This window comes from Cebus imitator, unplaced genomic scaffold (genome assembly GCF_001604975.1).
Source record: "Cebus imitator isolate Cc_AM_T3 unplaced genomic scaffold, Cebus_imitator-1.0 Scaffold54, whole genome shotgun sequence".
Taxonomy (NCBI): domain Eukaryota; kingdom Metazoa; phylum Chordata; class Mammalia; order Primates; family Cebidae; genus Cebus; species Cebus imitator.
Genome location: NW_016107369.1, coordinates 3,603,186 through 3,618,697, shown reverse-complemented (window position 1 = coordinate 3,618,697; position 15,512 = coordinate 3,603,186).

Genomic DNA, 15,512 nt, shown 5'->3' with positions numbered 1-15,512 from the left:
GGTTCAAGCAATTCTCCTGCCTCAGCCTCCTGTGTATCTGGGACTGCAGGTGCCCACACCATGCCCAACTAATTTTTGCATTTTTAATAGAGAAGGGTTTCACCACATTGACCAGGTTGGTCTTGAACTCCTGACCTCAGGTGATCCACTCTCTTTGACCTCCCAAAGTACTGGGATTAAAGGTGTGAGCCACCACGCCCAGCCGACTCCTCATTTTTAATAAGCCTCCCTGGTGATCTTAATAGAAGTAGCATGAGAAGCATGACTTTGTTATGCCACATTAGTTTCTGAAATACTACCCATTTTTCAAAATCCAGCTGGAATGCAAGATGACTTTAGATGAGACATGAATAAAACTTATTTTATCTTAGTTGGTTCATCTTTATTTTAATAAGTTTAATGGTTTTCTGTTTATTATAATGACATACATATTCCTTTGAAAACAAATATAGTTCCACAAAGAAGTGAATTTTCTTTAATGCTAAAAACTGTAGTAGCTTAGCAAACACCACTCCAGTTATTGTAAACCACATGTAAACACTGGCTTGTTTTCCACATCGGTGCTTTTTAAAAACTGACACATAATGGTACATATTTGTGGAGTAAAGAGTGATATTTCCATACATAAAATGTGTAAAGATCAAATCAGGGTAATTGGCATATCCATCATCTTAAACATTCATCATTGCTTTGTGTCGGGAACATTCAAAATCCACTCTTCTAGCTATTTGAAAACACACACTAAATTACTGCTAACTGTAGTCACCCATCAGTGCTAGGTCACTAGGACATACTCCTCTCATTTAGCTGTCATTTAGTGTTCTTTAACCATTCTCTCATTATTTTTCCCTCCTCTCTACCCTGTCTTCCCAGCCTCCAGTAACCACCATTCCACACTCTGCTTCTATGAGATTAACTTCTTTAGCTTCTGTACATGAGTGAGAACATGTTGTATTTATCTTCCTGTGTCTGGCTTATTTTACTTAACATAACGTCATCCAGCCTCGTCTATGTTTCTGCAAACGACAGGATTTCATTCTTTTTCATGGCTAAATAACACTGCATTGTGTGTAGACACCACATTTTATCTTTACCTGTTGGTGAATGCTTGGGTTGATTCCCTATCTTGACTATTATGAGTAGTGCTTTGGTTTTGTGCATTATGCTTTATAATGTGCATAGAAGATAAGGAACAAAGGAGTAAGAGAGTTTGGGAGGCAAAAATTCAAACTGTGTTTTTCCTCTGCTCTCAAACCATCCTGCAATCAACACGGAAGACTTCTGTGACCAAATGTGGGGAGTTTTCCCCATAGATCCCAAGCAAGCAATCAGTTCTGCAGCAGCCAAGAGCTGGGTATCCTCCAGTTCAGTTCTGACACTACCTGCCTAGAGATGGCATCAGGTCCCACAGGTTGAGGGCTTAATCCCACCAGATTCCACCCACTTCAGATGCTAGTAACAAGTCTAGGCATCCAGAACTTCCGGCCAACTGGCTTCAAGTTAGGTTCCCACGACCCCCTCTTTGGATTGGATAAATGTGGTAGAATGTCTCACAGAACTCAGGGAAATACATTTAGTGGCTTATTATAAAGGATATTGCAAAGGATACAGATGAGACGCGTATGGTGAGGTATGGGGGAGGGGTGCAGAGCTTCCGTGTCCTCCTTGGGTGTGTCATCCTACAGGAATCTTCATGTGTTCAGCTATTCAGAAACTCCCCCAAACTGTGTCCTCTTGGTTCTTTTAGGGAGACTTCATTGGAGAGCCGCCATGATTGACAAACGTGTAGAAATGTGATTGGACAAAAAGGGCCCAATCACATGATCTGGTATTAGGTCACATGATCTAATACTAATAGGCTAAGTGGAGAAACCTAGTGCGGCCTGTCTGTGCTGTTTCTTTTTGGCCTGTGTAGCATTCCTTCCTTCAGTGCGTGGAGCAGGACTACTTCTGAAATCAGGGTCTTAGGACCACAATCAGAAAAGCGGAGAAGATTAGAGTTCTGCTTTACACTAGGGAGAGAACAGCAGAGAAAAGTCCAAGAGATAAATTCTGTTTTCTACGGCCTGCCTCTGAGGCCTAAAATGCCCAACATTATTTTTAAAAAAAGAAAAAAGACTGTAACAAGATGTTATATCACAGAGATAAATAAGACCTTTGTGTTATCCAAACCCAAGATTGGCTGTACTCTTCTTTTGCTTAAAATATATATATATATATATGTTTAAGCAATATTTATATATAATGTATTATAATATATAAATACATATTTTATATATAAATATAATTATATTTTTGTATGTTTAAATTAATAAAGCTTGACAAAAATAGAGGATAGATACGGAAGTTTGGAGGCCTATAAGCATTCATGAAATTTCACCTCATTTTCTCAACAGTGCATCTGTCTTAATCCATTTGTGTTGCTATAGAGCCAAATGAACTTTTTTCATGTATAAATCACCCAGTCTCAGGTATTCTGTTACAGCAACACAAATGGATTAAGACAGATGCTTTGTTGAGAAAATGAAAAGGTGAAATTTCATGAATGCTTATAGGTCTCCAAACGTCCGTATCTATACTCCATTTTTGTCAAATAAGACGAAGATTCAATCCTTAGTGGGGACACTGGAGACCTTGCACCCTCTGCCTCCCAGCTCACTTCATAGCACCCTCTTTTCCTCTGCACTGGCATCTGTCCCGTGCCCAAATCTCTGTGTGCTCCCTCCAGCCCAAGAGCCTTGCTCATTCTGCTCAGCCCTAACTGAAATGCCCTTGCCCTTCCACCTCATTCACTCCTACCTTTTCTTCAAATATCAGCTTGGAAAAATTTTGTTTGATTCCCAGGCTAGATCAGAGCCCCAATTTCAAATAGTTTCATAACACCACACACTCATCCTGTATAGCCATTAACACAGACTGAAATTTTACATTTATCTGTGTGGTTATTTGGTTAGCATGACTGGACCATCCGTTCTATAATGTCAGGGATTGCGTCTGTTTTGCTCACCTTTGTATTCTCAGCCCCTTGCACAGTAGTAAAGTGCCTACCACAGAGTCGAAATTCAATAAATATTCGTTGGCTGAATGAATAAGTGGATGGATGGATGGAACATAGTGCCTGCCTTCTAGGAATTTAAAATTCAAGCCAATTATTATTTTGACAATGGAATACAAGTGACAAAATAAACATTCAATCAACATGTAAAAAGTAGGAGTCGGCCAGGTACAGTGGCTCATGCCTGTAATGCTAGCACTTTAGGAAGCTGAGGCGAGTGAATCACCAGCCGGGCCAACATGGGGAAACCCCGTCTCTACTACAAATACAAAAAAATTTGCTAGGCCTGGTGGTGAGCGCCTGTAATCCCATCTACTTGGGAGACCGAGGCAGGAGAATTGCTTGAACCTGGGAGGTGGAGGTTGCAGTGAGCCAGGATCGTATCACTGTACTTCAGCCTGAGCGACAGAGCAAGACTCTCAAAAAAAAAGTAAGAATCAATCAGATTTTTTAAGAGCAGGAATCAAGGAAGGGATGTATTCTTGTGAAGATAGTAGATATTGAGGATAGTGTCCCAGGTGGGGCTGGAGGAGGCTTGGGCAGTGAACTGTGTCTCCTCCGTCACACTTTTATTTAGCTTTTAGTCTCTGCCTAGCTGTCACCTATTAGACAGAGGGAAAGACCAGGATCAAAGTAAAAGCAAGCTGGAGTCCTGCACAGGGCCCTGTAGAAACAGGTCTGCCTCAGCCCACCCTCATCAGCCTATTTTCTGTTACTCCAAGTCCTGCTTTCATGGTAATAGAAGCTGGTTGGCTTGCCTTGCTGACGGTCCATGCCTCCACCCACTACAAACACAAACACAACCTATGTACTGCTATAACAGAATACCACAGACTGAGTAATTTATAAAGAAAAGAAATTTATTTCTCACAATTCTGGAGGCTGGGCAGTCCAAGAGCATGGCACCAGTATCTGGCCAGGGCCATCCCATGGCAGAAAGGTGGAAGGCAGAGGGAAGTAGACCAAACTCGACGTTTTTTTCTTCGGGAACTAATTCCTGCAACAATCAACTCATTCCTGTGATAATGGCATTAATCTATTCATGAGAGTGGAGCCCTCATGAGCTAATCACCTCTTAGAGGTCCTGCCTCTCAATACTGTTTCCATGGCAATTAAATGTCAGTATGAGTTTTGGAGGGCACATTCAAACTGTAGTGTCTCCAACCCCACATTTTCACTTGGCATTGCCCTAGTGGGGACTCTCTGAGGTGACTCTGCCCCTGACGCAGATTTCTACTTGGGCTTCCAGGTGACCCATGACATCCTTTGAAATGTAAGCAGAGGAAGCCATGCATTTTGCATCCCTGCAGACTTAACACCAAATGTTTGCCATGAAGCCTTACCGCCTGTTCTTTCTGGAGCACCCAGGCCTGCTTGAACCACAGCTGGAAGGGCTGAGAGGCACTGTGCTGAAATTCAGGGAACAGAGACCTGAGGTGGCTCTGGGCAGTGAGCCTCCAGAGGGAACCTCAGGTCCATCCCTCTAAACCATTCCGTCCTGTTACGGTTCTGGGCCTGTGATGTGGAGGCAGCCTTGAAGATCTCTGAAATGTCTTTGGGGTCACTCTTTCATTGTTTTGATGAAAAGCTCCTGGCTTTTCTCTAGCCATAATTAATATCCTTAGCAAACAGCGGCTTGGCCACACCCTTACTATTCTCCTGAACACACTTTCTCACTCTTTACATAGCCAGGCTGCAAATTTTCCAAATCTTTCTGCTTTGCTTCCCTTTTAATTCTAAATTGCAACTTTAAGTCATTCATTCGTTTGACATGTCACTGTGTGCTATTAACAGCAGCCATGCAGCAGCCTAAATATTTTGCTGCTTAGATCTCTCTTCTACCAGATAGCCTAGTTCATTACTTTTACCTTCTACATTTCACAAAGCCCTCAGGCTTGGACACAATTCAGCCACAGTCTTTGCTATTTTAAAACAAGGATGGCCTTTCCTCCAGTTTCCAATATGTTGTTTCTCATTTCCATCTGAGCCCTCATCAGAACGGCCTTCAGAGTCCAGATTTCCACCAACGATCTAGTCATGACCACTTACGTAATCTGTGAGAAGATTCTAACTTTCCCTAGTTCTGGGGTCGTCTTCTGAGCCCTCGACAGAATGTATCTTTAATCTTAATGCCCCTTTCATGACATTAGGGGTTTTTCTAGTCTGTTCCTCCAAACGCTCCCAGCCTCTACTCAAAGCCGCTTTCAGGTATTTGTTGTAACAACAGCCCTAGCTCTCAGTGCCAGTTTTCCGCTGCTGTAGCAGTACCCGAGACTGGGAAATACATACATATTTAGAGACAGGAAGGGATATACATATATGTATATGTGTACACAAATATACTCATGTATATAGGTATATGTATATGTGTACACAAATATACTCATGTATCTAGGTATATGTATATGAGTGTGTGTATATATGCACTCATGTACTATGTACTGAGTATATATGTATATGAGTATATATATGTATATATATATGGATTCTGTGTGGGGAAAAAGTGTGTGGGGAAAAAGTGTGTGGGGGTCACTCTAATCAGGTGCATCTCACTCCTAGGTCACAATTCAGGGACATCCTGTCTTCAGCCCCAGGTGTTAGACACAGATAGAACTAGGTCCCCATTCTAGTAGTGCAGTGACCTTCCTGAGGGCCCCAGATCATCCCAGTCAGTCCTGCGTCCTGGGGATTTAGGGCTCTTATGGCCTTGTTCGCCCACTCCCAGGGATAGACAATGAGACAGAAACCTCGGAGGGAGCCACAGGTAACTTTAGTCACAGTCCAAACTAAAATGCCCAGCCTGAAGTAGTCAAGGCTTGCGAGTATACGAATGAATGAATTCTACATATTTATGATTAATTATCAAACCTATAAATATTACATATCTGCTCTGCTAGACGCCAGGAATATAGCAGTAAACAAGACAGACAGTCTCTGCCCTCACTCATGGGTTAGCGAATGGCCTATCTGGACAGCCATTTGACTGTCCACCATGAATCAACACTGGGGGTTTTATGAGTATATATATATGAATGTGAGTATATATCCTTATATACATACACATATATGTGTATGTATATCTTTATATGAGTATATATATGTATAGAAATATACATACATACTCATATATGTATATATGTATATGAGTATATGTGGATATATGAACTCAGCACATGTACTGAGTATATATGTACATGAGTATTTGTGTACTCATATACATATATATCTACATGGGTATACACATATGTATATAAATATACATATATACTCATATATGCATATATGAGTATACATATGTGTGTACTCATATAAATGAGTATACATCTATTCATATGAGTATATATGTATATTTATATACATATGTACATACTCATGTAGATATATATATACGCATGAGTATATATGTGTATACATACATATGTATATACTCAGTACATGTACTGAGTGTATATGTATATGAGTATATATGTATAGGAGTTTGTGTGTGCATGTGTGTATATATATATCCCTCTCTCTCTCTCTCTCTCTACATATATATATATGTAGAGAGAGACAGTAAGAGAGTTTCACTCTCCCACTCAGACTGGAGTGCAGCGGCATGATTATAGCTCACTGCAGCCTCAAACTCCTGGGCTCAAGGGCTCCTCCTGCCTCGGTCTTCCAAGTAGCTGGGACTACAGATGCATGCCAGCACACTCAGCTAATTTAAAAAAATTTTTTAGAGATGAAGTTTCACGACATTGCCCAAGCTGGTGTTGAACGCCTAACCTCAAGTGATCCTCCTGCCTCAGCCTCCTGAGTTGCTGGGATTACAGGCATGAATCACAATACCTAGGTTGGGTAATTTATAAGGAAAAGAAATTTATTTCTCATAGTTCTGGAGGCTGGGAAATCCAAGAGCATGGCGCCAGCATCTGGCAAGGGTTATCCCATGGCAGAAGGGTGGAAGGTGGAAGCAGGCACATGAGACAGTGAAGGAAGTGAACCAAACTCTTCTTCTATCGGGAACCCACCCCTAAGATGACAAACTCACTTCTGTGATAATGACATTCATCTAGGGACATGTTAATCCATGAGGGCTCTGTCCTCATGACCAAATCACTTCTTAAAGGCCCCACTTCTCAACTCTGTTACAACGGCAATCAAATTCTGACATGAGTTTCGGAGGAGACATTTAAACCACAGCAATCATTGAGCAATGATAACAACGACGAGATGTCTACTTACATCATGCCCAAAACCCCCATGGTGATTCATGGTGGACTGTCAAATGGCTGTCCAGATAGGCCATTCGCTAACCCATGAGTGAGGACAGAGACTGTCTGTCTTGTTCACTGCTGTATTCCTGGTGCCCAACAGGGCACATATGTAATATTTATAGGTTTGATAAATTAATTAATCATAAATATAAATCATGCATTCATTCATGTGTTCTCAAGCCTTGTCTACTTCAGGCTGGGCCTTTTAGTTTGGACCGTGACTAAAGTTACCTGTGGCTCCCTCCGAGGTTTCTGTCTCATTATCTATCCCTGGGGGTGGGGAACAAGGCCATAAGAGCCCTAAATCCCCAGGACGCAGGACTGACTGGGATGATCTGGGGCCCTCAGGAAGGTCACTGCACTACTAGAATGGGGACCTAGTTCTATCTGTGTCTAACACCTGGGGCTGAAGACAGGATGCCCGTGAATTGTGACCCAGGAGTGAGATGCACCTGATAAGAGTGACCTCCCACACACTTCCCCTCACCCCAGAATCCATTTCTTTTTCTTCTTTCTTCTTCTTTGAGATGGAGTCTCACTCTGTCACCCAGACTGGAGTGCAGTGGAGCAATCTCAGCTCACTGCAACCTCCACCTCCCAGGTTCAAGTGATTCTTCTGCCTCAGCCTCCCGAGTAGCTGGGATTACAGGTGCATGCCGGCATGCCTGTATAATTTTTATATTTTTAGTAGAGATGGGGTTTCACTGTGTTGGCCAGGCTGGTCTTGAACTCCTGACCTCAAGTGATCTACCCCTTACTCCCAAAGTTCTGGGATTACTGTGGTGAGCCAGCACACCCAGCCTGTATTACTCCTTCTTCTGACAAAGTATCTGCATTTCCTTTCCGTGTGTAGAGCTGTCAGTCAAGGTGCCTTGCCTTATCTAGCCAGGGTACAACCATACAATCCAGACTGGGTCAATGAGACTCCTGGGAATCTGGCTTTTCAGCAGAGCAAAGGAAAGATCCAAAAGATGTTTGGAGCCCCTCTACTCTGACTGTGAAGCCCTGACCTGAAAGAGAATTCCTGTGGTGGAGAGTTGTCCTGGCTCCTGCTTTGTTCTGAGCCTTGTTCTCTGGGCTTCTTTTGAATTCTATGAGCTACACACATCCTTCTAATGCATTCATTTACTGCTGAAGTCAACCAGAGTAAGCTTCTCTTGTGAAACCAAAAAATGGTGATTCATTGTACCTGGGTTTCCCAGAGAGGTAGCGAGGGGGCAGGGCACTGGATTCTAATTCTCAGGGGCTAACAGGAGTAGACTGCTTTCTGAAAGGGTTCAAGAATGTCCTGTGCTCCACCGGAAACTGGGCATTCAGCCAGCACCACACTAGCCTCTGGATTGCCCATCCTGGATACTACCTACTGCTGCTTCTGGCAGGAATCCCAGGCTCTACTTTGAAAACCACCACCTGGAGTTGCAAATCAACCTCCAGGTTTCACTCCCCATCCTCTTCAGTCCATTCTGTGTGGGGTTCAGCCCATCTGCTAAAGGGCAATATTTGAAATTCAGGCCAGGCACTAACAGAATGGGGCTGGCGCTGGAGCTGGAGCAGGGTGAAGGCATGCGTCTGTGTTGCTGCAAGGAGGGGCGCTAGGGCAGGGGCTATCCACAGCCAGACTTATTTCAATATTTCAATATTTGAACAGCCAGTTCAACGGCACTGGTGCACAGCATCTGGCTGTCAACGTAGCACCTACGGAACTGTGAGGGCCTCGGAAGGAGGAACTCTCCAGTGTGTACTTGTAACTGCTCGCCTCTCCCTTTTCCTCTCCACCTGTCTCTGCCTAGCCACCGCTTTGCACAGAGCAGATGGTTAACATATATTTGTAAATAAAAATCCCAGGATAAAAGAAAGAAAATGAAGAGGAAGAGAATGGGTTCAAGGAGGGAAGGAAAATAAAAAGTTGGGTTTGTTCTAAAAAAATCACGCCATGGACCTTCCTCCTGACTCCTCACTCCGCTACCCCAAAGGGTTCATCTACATACACGTGTGCTCATTCTAAATAAGCATTAGGGGCACTCTGGAAAGTAAAAAAAAAAGTGCAAAATCAAAGTGATGAGTGAAAGAGTGAGGGGTCATCTTGCTAGAGGCAGGGATGACAGTGGCTGCCACTTATTATCTCATTTTCTGTTCACTCAATTTAGGAGCTATTATTATCATCCCCATTTTACAGATAAAGAAAGACTCAAAAGAGGCCAAATGGTTTCCCCAAGGTCACACAGCTAAATGTGGAGATGGGACTCAACCTCTCTTGTGATGCTTCCAAAGCTGAAGCTATATATAGCAAACTCAAGTACACCTGGGGAACTTCCCAAATTCCAGAATTACAGCCAGGACCATCAGGATGGCAGTCCCGGGTTGGTGCTGCCACCTAGTGACGGAGAACTGCGGAGATCAACTTTCCTCCCTCTCCTCCGTTCCCCTCCCTCCTGTATCCTCCCTTCCCAACTTGAGAGAGACCTGGACCATGTGAGATCTACCCCAGGCAGCCAACCATCACTTGCTTGGGCAGAAGCTTGAAAACAGAAAATTAACCTCTAGATGCAAGCTGGCACCTCATCCGGCTTCCCCACTCTACCCCAAGGCATAGCTCTGAAGAGATGTTTGGATGAGTGACCGGGAATGCAAATCTGCACAGGTTTGGGCATCAGCCTGGTTTCCAAACACAAGCTCTGCAGATATTTTACTGTGACGCTCCAGGTAGCAGTGAACAGGATGTAGTCAACATCCTGTTCTAGGGTGGTAACTATGTTGCACCTGCACAGTCCCAATCACTGAGTGCCTACTAGCTCTCTGTAACATGGTAAGCAGCAGCCTCTAATTTCCCTTTTTCTCCATTTTTTTCCCTTTTATTTTAGGTTCAGGGATACATGTATATGTTTGTTATATAGGTAAATTGCATATCACAGCGGTTTGGTGTACAGATTATTTCATCACCTGGGTAATATACATGGAACCTGATAGGTAGTTTTTCAGATTTCACCCTCCTCCCGCCTCTACCCTCGAGTAGTCCCCAGTGTCTGTCCCCATGTGTCCTTAGCTCCCGTGTATAAGTGAGAACATGCAGTATTTGGTTTTCCATTTCTGTGTTAGTTCGCTCAGAGCAATGGTCTCCAGCTCCATCCATGTTGCTGCAAAGAACATGATCCTGTTCTTTTTTATGGCAGCATAGTATTCCATGGCGTATATGTACCACATTTTCTTTATTCTGTTTATAGCTGATGGGCATTTAGATGGATTCCATCTCTTTGCTATTGTGAATAGTGTCTAATTTCATTTGAAGCCCAAACACCTACCCAAGCTCACTGAGCAGAGCCTTCAGCCCTGACCTTCAGACTCCAAGTGCAGTGATCTTCCCACTCCGCTGCTCTGTGCCGTGCCCTGCTCCCCCACAATTCAACTCACACTGTGAAACCTTGTTTTTGTCAGCCTAGTCATCCAGACGTGATGACTCAAGGGTCGCTGTGAAACAGGCTGTCAGGGGAGGACCTGTGTCAGCACAGTGGCTTTCTTGACCTTTATGGCAGCGGGGAGTTACCTCAACCTAAAACGTGCGGCTGCCGAGTGATTTCAGTCTCAATCAAACACGGACATGATCGATGGGCAGATAAGCAAAGCCATTCCCTCTCCCTCAGCTTTCCACACCTCCTTCAGGGTCTTCTCTCTTCTCCCAAGCCCAAGGTCACCTGGAACATGGAAGCCAGGGGTTAAATTTTTTCCATGAGATCCGGCTCTCAGAAGCTTGTTGCTAATGGGGAATAAAGGGTCACCTCTAGAAGGCAAGCTGATCTCACCAAACATGTGCCCCACTGTGCCCACAATTAACCTAGTAACGTCTCCGTGTAGTCCTGCATAATTAGTGTCAGGAAATCCACTTTAGTTACCCATAGTGATGAAATAAACACAACAGTCAGCTCTGCACCTAGCACGGTGGATATACTCAGGGCAGATACCAAGTGACAAGCTCGAAGTAGATTTTTAAACCTGAAATGTGTAGATTATCCATCAAAACTGTGATTTCTTACATTTGGGGGTCATTGGGCTGCTTTGATGATCTGAGGAGAACTGTGGACTGCCCCGCTTCTCCCTTTATAAAACACATGGTTTTTGTTTGTTTGTTTTGAGACGGAGTCTTGCTCTTGTTGCCCAGGCTGGAGCACAATGGTGCAATCTCAGCTCACTGCAGCCTCCGCCTTCTGAGTTCAAGTGATTCTCCTGCCTCAGCCTCCCAAGTAGCTGGGGCTACAGGCATGCACCACCATGCCCGGTTAATGTTTTTTGTATTTTTAATAGAGCCGGGGTTTCGCCATGTTGGTCAGGCTGGTCTCAAACTCTTGACCTCAGGTGATCCACCCACCTCAGCCTCCCAAAGTGCTGGGATTACAGGTGTGAGCCACCGTGCCCAGCCAAAACACGTGTATTAATCAATTTGGATGATACGATATCAGGGGTTCACAGGATCTTGAAACCTATTCATAGACCCCTAGATAAAAACTCTTTATTGGTCAGCACAGCAGCCACCCAAGACTCAGGAAACAGCTGCTGGTAGTGAGCATGGCCCAGGACATCAAGCATTGGATTAGAGTGCAGAAGCTCCCATAGTCGCCACAGTGTGTTGAGCCAGGAGGGCCACACACTCACCAGGAGTAAGCCTACCCCACGCGAGGCAGAATCTTTGACTCGGGCCATTTCCATCTGTCCACTCTGACACAACGTGTCATCAATGGTGAGCTGGAAGGAGTAGGGATGAAGCATGCAATGAGGTTCAGGAACCAGACAAAGATTTATGTTAAGTACATTACTTGATAACATTTTTTAAAAGGTTGAAAGCTTAATAGGTTTTTGAAAATGATACACTCTAAATATGTCCCTTTGGGCTGCATGCAGTTGCTCACACCTATAATCCCAGCACTTTGGGAAGCCAAGCTGGGTGGATTGAGTCCAGGAGCTGGAAACTAGCCTGGGCAACATAGTGAGATCCGTCTTTACAAAAAGAGGGTTAAAACATTAGCTGTATGAGGTGTACATACAGCTAGCTACTCAGGAGGCTAAGTTGGGAGGATCCCTTGAGTCCAGGAGTTTGAGGCTGCAGTGAGCTATGATGGTACCACTGCACTCCAGCCCGAGTGACAAAGCAAGACCCTGTCTCTTTAATAAATGCTTTAAACGCTTCAACAACAAACAAATAAATAAAAATGTCTGTTTAACAAATGCTCTTATGCTAAAGTAGCCATGTTAAGTGCCCTCTGAGGACTGCAAATGCAGGATTAGGCAAACCTGTGTGAGAGGACTGGTGGCCAGAGAATCCAGTTCCCAGGGCGGATGAACCCTTCCGCCTGCTTTCCAAAGATAAATAATCTCTTTCATACCGTGACTGATGCCTGAAATCCTATTCTTAGAACTTTGTTCCTATGACGTAAGGTCTTTTTCACCCATCAGGTGCTTCTTGTGAGTGTCTTGGCTTGGTTTCTAAGTTGAAACGAGGCCTGCTCCTTTGCAGCCCTTAGGAATCAGCTTGCCTCCGCTGATGCTTTGCTGGCACCTGCTGTCCATTCCATTTGCTTATTGATTTATTCATCCAACAAAATGTATTGAGCATTCACTTGTGTGAGACACTCTGCTAGGAAATAAGTAAGTGGGGAAGAAGACAGCAGACCTGGCGCCTGCCCTCATGGAGCCTACAGTTTACTAGGGGAAACAAACACCAAGGAACTCATTATTCTATTATTTTTATTTTTAAATTCATTGAAACACAGTCTTACTCTGTCAGGCTGGAATACAGTGGTGCCATCTTGGCTCACTGCAACCTCCACCTCTTGGGTTCAAGCAATTCTCCCACCTCAGCCTCCTGAGTAGCTGGGATTACAGGCACACACCACCATGCCTGGCTAATTTTTGTATTTTTAGTAAAAATGGGGTTTCACTATGTTGGCCAGCCTGGTCTTGAACTCCTGACCTCAAGTGATCCACCTGCCTCTGCCTCCCAAAGTGCTGGGATTACAGGTGTGAGCCACTGCACCCTGCCTAACTATTCTAATTAAGTAATGACAATTGTGGTAAGTGGCATGAAAAAGAAGCATCTGGAGATCATACACCCAGGACACCTGACCGATTTCAGGAAAGAAGTGATATTTCAACTGAGCCTTGAAGGAGGAGCAGAGTGAAGCAGATGAGGAGGGCGGGGAAGAGCGTTCCATGTAGATGGAAAAGCGTGTGCCCAGGGTAGCCAGCATGAGGCATGGATAGTCTATCTATCTCCTGGCCCGAGGAGCCTAGTGAGGTGCCCAAGTAACTAGGAAGATGGTCCTACCTCTTCCTGATGTCACCACCTCCAAAAGTGCTGGTGCTGCATCCTACTTCACAGAGGGATTCCCCATTTTTCTCAGCTGGTGACCCACTGCAGTCAGCTGGCACAGCCCTACCCGCCTACCTGCCAGCACCCCCAGGCCTTTCCTCCAGTCGTCACCAGGAAACCATGGCAGCCTCCTACCTGCCTCCTTGTCTACCCCACACAGCAGCCAGAGAGATCCCTTTATAGCACAAGTCCACCACATCATTCCTCTGCTTAAGGCCCCCTCCAGGCTTCTGGCTTCAGTCAATGTCCACGTCCTCACCAGAGCCCACGAGACCTCCTACAAGATCGATCCCCGCTTACCTGTCTGACCTCCCCTCCCGCCAGCCCCCCACTCTGTCTCTAACCACACTGGCCTCCCTGCTGTGTCTGCCCACACCAAGCACGTTCCTACCTCAGGGCCTTTACACATGCTATTCCCTGTGCCCAGGACACTCTTGCCCCAGATATCCATTGCCTCTCTTCCACTCAAATGTTTCTTCCCTAGCCACTGTCTCACTCTTCATTGTGCCACCTTACACGATATTATGACACTTATTTAACCATAGACTGTCTTCTCCACAGGATTATAAACTTCAAGAGGCTCAGGACCTTGTCAAGGTGTTCACCATTATATCCCCTGCGCTTAGAGCAGCACTTTCAACATAGGGCTCCACAATATGGTTTTATTCATATTGATGTGTTTATTTTTGAGACAAGGTCTTGCTCTGTGGCCCAGGCTGGGGTACAGTGGCGTGAGCATGGCTCACTGCAGCCTCGACTTTCCAGGCTCAAGTGATCCTCCGACCTTAGCCTCCCAAGTAGCCAGGATCACAGGCATTTGCTTCTTGATTCATAGCCACCATGCCTCGCTAATTAACAGTATGCTGAGTCAATCAATTAATGAATGGGTGTCACCACTCCCAGCACCACCCCACCCCCCGTCTCTGCCTCCCCCTCATCCCTCACTAACTTTAGCAAAGGGGAGGAAGGGAATGCATGATTCAAGACCCCATAATTCTTTCTAGTGTCCCCAAACTTTTCCAACACACTGGTCAGGAGCAGGATTTCTTTCTTTCTTTCTTTTCTTTTCTTTCTTTTCTTTCTTTCTTCCTTTCTTCCTTTCTTTCTCTCTCTCTCTCCCCCTCTCTCTTTCTTTCTACCTATATTTTGCCTGCAGTAGGGAGCAGGCTTTTAATAGCCATGGAAATGCTGGGAACGTGTCACCTTCCAAAGGGTGTGCGTGTCTGGGACACAGAAGGAAACACCTCCTTGCTTGGTACTGGGGCCCAGGCACAGAGGGACACTGAGTCCCAGCTTGTGTGCCACCAAGGCTGTGGGAGATGGAAACAGGTTATGTCAGTAGTTTTGTGTGTGTGTGGTTATCTGATTCACAGGCAGAGCTGAGCCATATCAGCAGATGGAATTAGGTGACACACGGCCGTTGCCATCCCGTGAGCCCAGTGGCCGTTTTCCGTCTGGGGTTATACCCGCTCCTCGAGCTCAGCGTCACCGCCCGCAGGCTACCGCCACTGCTTCTGCAGCATCCATGAACTATCTGTACTGTTCTTTACTCCACTTTTAAAATGGGCTCGCTTTTGTGACTTGAATACATGCATTTTAAAAGGAAACCAGGAGCTAAGGAAGACCAAAAGACAGGTGTGACAAGCAGGACAAACCTGGCCCCCAAGAAAGGGCTTCGTGCAGAGATGGAAGGCAGAGGCCTGCAGGGAGGGGAAGGTAGGAGCCGCCCTCTGGGTGAGGGAGTCCAGGTCCCAAGGGGCTGAGCAGAGGGATGAAGGAAGGGGAGTAGGTGAGGTCCCAGGATCCTGGGAATCTCATGGGACTTCCAGGCCTGGGGAGA